Raw genomic sequence first — 9,828 nt, forward strand, 5'->3', positions numbered from 1 at the left:
ATCATGTATAGTATGGATGATTGTGTGGAATGAAAATGAACTAGAGGCATTGAGGAGACATGGGCTGGAGTACCTTCAGAAAAAGTCATGCAAAGGCAACATGATATTCAAGGGGCTAGGTTAGGGCAAGTGAATGATACAAGAGATGTTTCTGTGGAATGTTAGGAATAGCAGATGGGGGAAGAAATGTATGAGGATGGTAGTGAAGAGTTTTATCCGTAAATAAGTTGGACGTTTCGACAAGTTGAGTGATGAGCATGACTGTTAGAAATGGAGAAGGCATAGAATGGGATGTAAGGAAGTGGGAGAGAGAAATACACAAAATGAAATGTAATAAGATGGAAGAGAAGAGTACTTTGGAGAGGGAAAGAGGACCTAATGCATGAAAAGTGGTATAGTGGCAGCCTGGGTGATCTCTTCCAAGCAAGGGCACAGTGTATGGATGTGAATGCAAGGAGACACAGGTGGTCGAGTTCCACAGCAAAGTGTGCCAAGGGAGAGAGAGGATGAGACAGTGGAATGTGTGAAGTATGCCAGAAACAGAAGTGAGATGATGCAAGTGGTGCTGAGGGAATTGGGGAATGCCAGGGTGTAGAAGACAGGAAGAGAATGAAAATAGTGTTGTTGCTGGAAGTAGGTAGAGAGATGAGTGAGAGAATGGTTGAAGCTGTGCAGTCCCAGGAGAGAATATGGAGTGCTAAATGTAGGAATTAGTAGTATGAAAGATAGTTATGTTTTAGCTTTTTTTTTCTTTTGGCCTCTACAGAAGCTGCTGATACAAACGCCTGCCTCGGAGGAAATCCTGAGCCAGTTGTAGCATTGTGATTCAAGGAGGAGGTAACAACCTGGAAGGAAAAGTGAAGGAGTTGGTAGAAGCAGTCCAGGCAGCTGAGGGCAAGTGTGGCTATTAGTCAAGGAGTACAGCATAAGATAGTCAGAAGAGATACAAACCAGGGATCTGCAAGAAACTACTGAAGATGATGATAAAGATAAAGATGGACTGGCTGGCTCACTCTGAAGAAGGGCAACAGCTTCCTGGACCAAGACAGGTTCAGGCTGTATGGAAGAGATGTGTCCAAGATAGAAATCTGAAGCAGGCAGGGATGGCAACTGTATTATTATATAACATATATAGTATTTTGTTGTAATGTTTATATAATATAGTAAAAAAAAGCAAATAAAGGTGATATGATTAGCTATTATTCATTTCCCCCAGTAGTGAAGGAGGATGGACCCTGAAAAATAGACTAAGTTTAAGGAGCGATTTGCACATAGTACACATAGCCAGTCCCACCCGCCTCGGAGAGAGGGACGGGGCCTCTATGAGCAAATCGCTCCTTAAACTTAGTGAGTCTATTTTTTCATGGTCCATCCATCTGGATGTGTTGCCAAAAGCAATCTTCAACCAACAAACTTAAGTAAGACATCAGCACATTCACGAACGACATTCATCTTTACTGTAGGTTTCACCTCACCCGAGTCACTATCTTCACTGTTGTTCTCGCCACTCTCCTAACCCGTCACAGCCGCTACTATTTGTTCAGCTTTGAGAATTTAATTTCCTTGTGTTTGATCATTTTCTTCCAACCACTCATCCACTGTCACTTCCACTTCCCCAGACTTTTTTAGTAGCTGGTGAAAGTCTGTAGCCTCGAAGCCTTCAAATTCAGCGCAGTAATCTTCATCCTTCATAAGTTTCTTCCAGGCATTAGTAAATGTTGTGTGTTTCATTTCTGTCCAGGCCTCATCCATGTTATAAATAGCAGCCCTTATGTTGTATTTTTTTATGTTAGCCTACGTTCTCTTGCCTCTAGTATCCTCAACCACATCATCCTCTGTCTCCAGCACAACCAACACGTCATCCAGGTATTTACGTAGGTAAATCCTCTTGAACACACTTATAACTCCTTGATCCATAGGCTGGATCAAGGAGGTAGTGTTCTTGGGCAGAAACATAGCTTTTATCTTCCCGTCAGCACTTTTTAACACATCTGAGGAAGGGTGGGCGGGAGCATTGTCAAGCAAAATTAATAAAGCCTTCACGTCATCCGGTCTTATTTTGAGCACTTTCTCTTGATAATTTTTCACTTCCGGAACTAAGTGATGTTGAAAATAATCAGTAAAGATATGAGAGATGAACCACGCCTTAGATGAGTAATAATAATGGACAGGTAACTTGTCCATAATATCCTTGAGAGCCCGGGGTTTAGCTGCCTTCCCCACGACTGTCAACTTAAGCCTATGAGTACCAGACGCATTTCCTCCACAAAGCACTGATAGGCGTTCCTTACTCACTTTCTTTCCTTTCACTTTCTTTTCATGCATCCCAGCCTGAGTGTTTCTTGGTAAGGCCCGCCACATCATACCAGTTTCATCAACATTATGTATTTGTGACATGGATAAATCTTCATTAATAATTTTCATCAACTCATCACGGAAAGGTTCAATCGTTTCAGCATCGGCACTTTCAGCCTCACCTGTCAGATTGTGGATGCCATAGCGCTTGCAGAAGCGCCAGAGCCATCCATCACTGGCCTTGAACTCGACACCCATGTGGACAGCGAGCTTAGCAGCACTAGCGGCCAACTCCACTCCCCGCACTTCCACCCCACATGCACGCTCCTGGGTATACCACTTGTACACTGCCAAATCAAGTTCAACACATTTCGGGTCTTTCATATGCTTTCTAGTTGTATCACCCTTTCCCGACACAGCAAATTTAACTGCATAATTTTCTAACTTTCCTCTAGCTTTTTTTTATGTCTGAAACTGTCTGTTTTTTCACCCCATACAGCTCGCAGACTTGGGCAACACTCATTCCCCCATCTATTTTACGTAAAAGTTCCAGTTTTTGCAACACAGAAAGGTGCACAGATATAGCTGTACGCTTGGTTATTTTCTTTGGTGGGTTTTTGGGTGGCATCGTTGTGAAGAAGAAGTGTTTATATCCACGACAAGTAAGCACAACACTTGAGTGACGCGGCAGACTGTGTACAGTCCAGTACTACTGACTCTATGCGTATGTCCGCCCGCACTACAATCTAGTGCGCGATTTGCGAACTTTGTCCGGCGCGGTAGTTTGAAATTGACTCGTCCCGGACTTTTTTTACTTTTTTTTTACCCCCCGGACTCTTGTCCGGCAAATCCGAAATCCAGCAAATCGAGGGTCGAGTGTATATAATAATAATTATAATTATATATATATATATATATATATATATATATATATATATATAAAATCTTACCATGGACAAAGGGTTGACGTGTGTGTGGTTCAGTTAATCTACAGCTCCATCTTCCACAGCTGTGATGACAAAGGTCACCTACTTCTCTTGTCAGATTCCACTTAGATAGCTGGGTTCCTCCTCTTCTTCCACTTATTCTTGTAGACAGCTGGGTTCCTCCTCTTCTGTGATGACACAAGCCCAGATCAGTCAAGGCAGCATTCACCTACCACTCCATCTCTTTTCTAGTAAAGTACCAACTCCAGCTGGCTTGTTAACCACTACTTGGTACTGATCACCTGATCCTTCCTCACTCCCCAGGCTGGAAGTGGGTGGTGGGCTGCAGTGGGAATCAGTTGTCATTGCAGGAGTGTGGTGACCTAAACTTCCTTACACTTTCTTCACTCTCCTGCATCAATCCTGGAAGCCAATAGGAATTCTTTGATAAAGTCTGGAGAATCAACAGTATCTATATATACCTAATGTGTAAAGCAGTACTAAAAGTAGGATACTACATCTCTTGTTTTTTATATCACAGATCTATCTATTTCTTTAACAGACAGGCAATTCCAGACAAAGTAACACACACACAATTCAATCACACTAATCAGTAACTATCTACAGCAGTGGTTCCCAACCTTTTGGCACTCGCAATCCCTTGCCTAAAAGTCTGAAACCCATGCACATAAACTCCTAGGCACGCATACATACACTAATATCACGTAATGACATTGAACTAATGTAGCACATGTTTTGTTTTGCAACGAAACAAAACAAAAAAAAAAAAAAAAATGTAAGAGCATAAAATATGTAATTGATGAGATAAAGTTAATATTATCCCACAGAGTAGTCCACATGTCACTTACACAGACACTGCACCTCCAACACTCCCTAAGTGCTGCTGTGTGTGTGTATGCTGTCACTCTCCTTTGGATGGAATATTGTGGTTGTAGTGGTGGTGGTGATGAGGAATGGATGAGATGCTGATGAATGTGCTATATTTGTGGGTGAAAACTGCTAAATGAATGGAAAATGTTAAGATAATGATGAATGAATGAAGAGTGATAGAATGGTGATGATGACAAATGTGATGGAAAATGATAATGATGATGATTGAATTATTCAAAGAATGAAAAACAATAAAAATGAATAAATTAAATAATTGGGATAAATAGTTAAAAAATTATGGCAATGAATAAAAAAAGATATAAAGTTATAAATTCATGAGAAATGGAAGGACGGTAAGAAGTGAATGAAAAAATATGATTCATTTAACTTAATCACCACCACCACCACTGACCTCCATAAGAAAGCAAGCATGTGTGACCTCAGTTTTCAATCTCCTCCTCCTCCTCTAGGGCCATAGTGCAGCTCAAATTGAGGTTACAGTCCAGGGAGTTCTGTGGCAAAGGTCACAGATCACACAGGTTATACTGGGATGTAGTACGAGTAATACAATAAGAGAAGAAATATTTGTAACAGTAGTAGCAGTAACATAAATAATTAAGGATAGATAAGAGTGAATAGAAGCTACACACGAGAGCAGAGATGATCATCATAGCAGCAATATATAAATAATTAAGGAGAGACTGAGTGAATAGACGTTACACACACACACTGTAAAGTAGGAAGAAATGGAAGTAAATAGTTTAACTGGATGATGCGGGAAGAAGACGTGCTACAACTGGCAATGGACCAAAAGCTGAAGAACTATTACAAGGTATAGAGAAGAACCATCTGTGCTTAATTTGATATTAGAAAAACACCAGAGCCTTTGTCCAATCATCAAATATCACAGTCTGATGGGGAAAGTGAGCATGTGGTCCTGGAAGTTGTTAGAGGATTAAGAAATTTTGATATGTAATGAGGGATACAAACAAGGAAGATTAATCACACCAAGATAAATTATGCAGGATTAAGCAAATACTTTGGTAGCATTTATTGGAAAGAAACCATGCAAGACAAAATAATGCAAGAGAAGTATGGAATATTCCTAGATAAGTATAATGAGGGAGTAAAGAGGTAAGTTCCAATATAGAGAGTTCAAGGGAGCAAACTACATGTTCAAAAGCTAAGAAGAGTAACGATGCAGCTTGGAAGAAATTAAGTGGTGAAATGAAGAATATAGGAAGTGGTATATAAAGAGGCATAGAATGAATATATTAGAATAAGGAGGGAGAAGGAGAGAAAGTTTGAAAAGGATGTGAAGAGGAACCCAAGCTTTATAACACATATATATAATGGAAAGATGATGAACAGAGAGACCATCACTAAGTTAGTTAAGGGAAACAGGATATATGAAACAATGGAAGAAGTGAGTGAACTTATGAGCAACAGCTTTGGATCAGTACTCAATGTAGACAATTTCGTAGAACAAAATGGCGAAGTGACACAGGAAGGGTTAAGAAATGTTATGGTGCATAAATAAAAAATTAGCAAATTATTAAAAAAAGGTGAATGTAAGAAAAGCAATGGAGTCAGCTGGATGGGGCCAGATGTAGTGTTAGGATGGACACAGAGGATGTACAGAACAACTGGTGGAAGCAATTTCTGAGATGTAATTAGCAGCTCCTTGATGAAAGGGAAAGTATCAAGGGAATGGAAAAAAGCCAAATATGGTCCTAATATAAAAGGAGGGAAGAAGACCAAGCCTCTAAAATTATAGACCAGTGTCACTGACTAGTGTTGTGGGAAAATCTGTGAAATTGTGATTGTGGTACAGTGGAACCATGCGTGCTTTGGGGTCCGAGGAGTCTCCAAAGTTTGAATCCTGTCCACGGTCCGAGTGTAGGTTGGGCTTCCCCACTTGGGGCAACGGTTTCCTAGCGGGTGGGCTTTGAGATAGGAGGTGCCCCAAAAAGTATCTCCTTTAGCCCATAAATTCCCGTGAAAAGCCCACATGGTATAGATAGAAATATGGCTGGAATATCAAGAGGAAAATGAAATCATAAATAACTCCCAATTTGGATTTAGGAAAGAAGATTGTATATAACAAATTTGCCAAGTTTCTACACGAGTACTAGATGAGGTACAGGGGAGAGATGGACGGGATGACACAGTGCATCTACATATCAAAAAAAAGCTTTTGACAGAGTACCACATACAAGACTCTTAAGGAAATTAAAACACATAGGAGGAGTATAGGGAAGTATCTTGCACTAGATAAGAGACTACTAACAGGAAGAGAAATGAGAACAGAGATAAGAGACATTCTATCAAGTTGGAGCACAGTAATTAGTGGTGTACCACAAGGTTCAGTGTTGGCATCAATGATGTTCCAAATATATATTAATGATATACAAGATGGCTTAAGTAGCTACGTGAATTTGCTTGCAAATTCACGTAATAAAACGCAAAGAAAGCTATAGAACTGCAGAGAGATAATGACAAAATCTGGGAATGGATCCAAAAGTGGAAATGGGTAAAAATAATAAAAGACCTACATGGAAAAAAATAGTAGAAGAGATAATAATGAAGAGGAAGGAAGAGAATGACCAAGGAGTGGTGACCCCCAAAAGACACACAAATAGGTTATTTGCTTTGACATATAAAGCACTAAAAATTATCATGGTGATATTTAACTACATGGATAACAGTATGATGAAAAAAATCTTAACCACTATTATAAGACCCAGCCTTGAATATGCAGCAGTGGTGTGGTGTTCATATATGCAAAAGGACATCAGAAAACTAGAAAGAATCCAAAGAACTGCTACACAGATGGTGCTAGAGATGAAGGAACTTACCTATGAAGAAAGACTAAAGGAAATGGGACTACCAACTTTGAAGGATAGGACAGAACTGAGATCTAATAACGATGTACAAGATAGTAAACCGTATGGAAAAGATGGACAGACAAGACTTGGCATCAGTGACAGAAGATAGAGACAGACGGACAAGAGGATGCTCCAAGAAGATTATGAAAAGTCAGTGTTTGAGGAACACTGAAACGTTTAGTTTTCCACATAGGATGATGGAAATCTGGAACAGCTTGAGTAAAAAGATTGTAACTGCAGAAAATGTGCACAAATCTAAGGAAAAGTTGGACATAAGTATGTATGAAGACAGGTCACTTTAAGCCCTGCTTGAACCCTATAAAATGCAACCAAGGAACCCCTCCCCCCACGCACGCACGCACGCACCCACACCGTGTAGTGTAGTGGTTAGCACGCTTGACTCACAATTGAGAGGGCTGGGTTCAAGTTCCAGAGCGGCGAGGCAAATGGACAAGCCTCTTAATGTGTGGCTCCTGTTCACCTAGCAGTAAATAGGTACGGGATGTAACTCGAGGGGTTGTGGCCTCGCTTTCCCGGTGTGTGGAGTGTGTTGTGGTCTCAGTCCTACCCGAAGATCGGTCTATGAGCTCTGAGCTCGCTCCGCAATGGGGAAGACTGGCTGGGTGACCAGCAGGCGACCGTGGTGAATTGCACACGCACACACACACACACACACACACACACACACACACACACACACACACACACACACACACACACACACACACACTGAAAGAATGTAGGGAAGAACTAGCAAGTCCAATATACATCATAAAATGCTCAATAGAAAATGGAACAGTGCCAGTGGAGTGGAAAAGAGCTGAGGTGGTTCCCATATATAAGAGCGGAAGGAAGGAAGAACCTTTAAATTACAGACCAGTATCACTAACTAGTGTAATATGCAAGATGTGTGAAAAGTAATAAAGAAGCAATGGATTGAGTTTCTTGAAGACAACAAAATATTATCAAATAGCCAATTTGGTTTTAGAAAAGGTCGGTCATGTGTGACAAATTTATTGAGTTTCTACTCTAGAATAGTTGATAAAGTACAAGAGAGAGAGGATGGGTTGACTGTATTTATTTAGATCTAAAAAAGGCTTTTGATAAAGTGCCACATGAAAGATTACTATGGAAGTTAGAGGAGAAGGGTGGCTTAAAAGGAAGCACATTGAGATGGATGAAGAATTACTTAAGGGGGAGAGAAATAAGGACGATAGTTAAAGATATGAAGTCCAAGTGGAGAACAGTAGACAGCGGAGTGCCACAGGGGTCAGTATTGGCACCAATACTTTTTCTCGTATATATAAATGACATGCCAGAGGGAGTGAACAGCTACATAAATCTGTTTATGGACGATGCGAAACTGTGCAGAGTCATTAAACAAAAAGAGGATTGTGAAATACTACAGGAAGACTTAAACAAGATCTGGAAATGGAGCAAAAAATGGGAGATGGAATTCAATGTGGACAAAAGCCATGTCATGGAAATGGGAAAAGTGAAAGACGACCAGTGGGAATCTATAAGATGGGAGATGGAGTAGAACTAGAAAAGTAAAAAGGAAAAGGACTTGGGAGTGACAATGGAAGAAAATAATCAACCGGTAAGCCATATTGATAGAATTTTCAGAGAGACGATAATTTGCTAAGGAATATTGGAGTAGCATTTCACTATATGGACAAGGAAATGATGAAGAAATTGATAAGTACTAAAATAAGACCTAGATTGGAATATGCAGGAGTTGTGTGGACTCTAAAAAAAAGAAACACATAAGAAAATTAGAGAGACTACAAAAATGGCTACAAGAATGGTTCCAGAATTTAAAGGGATGGCATATGAGGAGAGACTAAAGGCAATGGATCTACCAACCTTGGAGCAGAGAAGAGAGAGAGGATCTGATACAAGTTTATAAATTGATTAACGGAATGGATGAAGTGGATAATGAGAAACTGATCCTGAGAGAAGAATATGACTTTAGAAGCACAAGATCGCATAGTAAGAAACTAAGGAAGGGACGATGTCTGAGAGATGTTAAAAATTTAGTTTCCGCAAAGATGTGTTGAGACTTGGAACAGTTTGAGTGAGGAAGTGGTGTCAGCAAAGAGTGTACATAGTTTTAAAGAAAAATTGGATAAGTGTAGATATGGAGACGGGACCACACGAGCATAAAGCCCAGGCCCTGTAAAACTACAACTAGGTAAATACAACTAGGTAAATACACACACACACACACACACACACACACACACACAAGATATAAAGGTGGATCAAGTGAAAAAGGTATGGGAAAGGCAGAAGTGCTAAAGATCAGAGCAGAAACTAATGAAGGAAAAAGAGGCACTACATAGTGGTGTACGTACACCTAAGACAAATGCATGGTCAGTACAGGAATATGAAGAAATGATAAGTGATACAGGAACATGTCTGGAAGAAATGTTGGGTGGCTGTGAACGAACTATAATGATGGGAGATTTTAATTGTAAAGAGGTGTGTTGGGAGGACTGGTCAATGGAAGGATCAGAGACAACATGGGAAATACACTATTGACACTGGCAATGGAAAATGTGTTAACTCAGTGGGTCAAAGAAGATACTAGGTTTGGAGGAGAGGGAGCATCGTCAAGACTGGACTTGGTCTTTAGTACAGAGCCAATGGTCATTGAGGAGATGAGGGTGGAGTGCCCTTTAGCAAAGAGTGATCATGCAGTTTTGGAGTTCAAGGTGATAGACGAAGAGAAATCTAGAAGAAATGAAGAATATAAAGTGGGAAGATGGAATTATGCCAAGACAGATTTTGGAAACCTAAAGAAATTCTTTCAAGAGACAAATTGG

The 9,828-nt window shown here is 40.2% G+C and overlaps 1 long non-coding RNA gene across 4 annotated transcripts in view; it reads right to left on the reverse strand.

Moving 5' to 3' along the window:
* Positions 1-863: 863 nt before the first annotated feature.
* The window catches only part of LOC123500636, a 17,313-nt gene continuing 8,348 nt past the window's right edge, over positions 864-9,828 (reverse strand). For 2 of the 4 annotated variants that reach the window (XR_006673418.1, XR_006673419.1), the window contains 3 exons: positions 4,525-4,624; positions 3,246-3,644; positions 864-1,056 (listed from right to left, as the gene is read on the reverse strand). This is a non-coding gene — a long non-coding RNA (uncharacterized LOC123500636). The remainder of the gene's footprint in view (positions 1,057-3,245; positions 3,645-4,524; positions 4,625-9,828) is intronic. The other 2 variants (XR_006673421.1, XR_006673420.1) reach the window with 2 other exon arrangements.

The sequence above is a fragment of the Portunus trituberculatus genome, unplaced genomic scaffold (assembly GCF_017591435.1).
Source record: "Portunus trituberculatus isolate SZX2019 unplaced genomic scaffold, ASM1759143v1 PGA_scaffold_453__1_contigs__length_265712, whole genome shotgun sequence".
Classification (NCBI taxonomy): Eukaryota; Metazoa; Arthropoda; class Malacostraca; order Decapoda; family Portunidae; genus Portunus; species Portunus trituberculatus.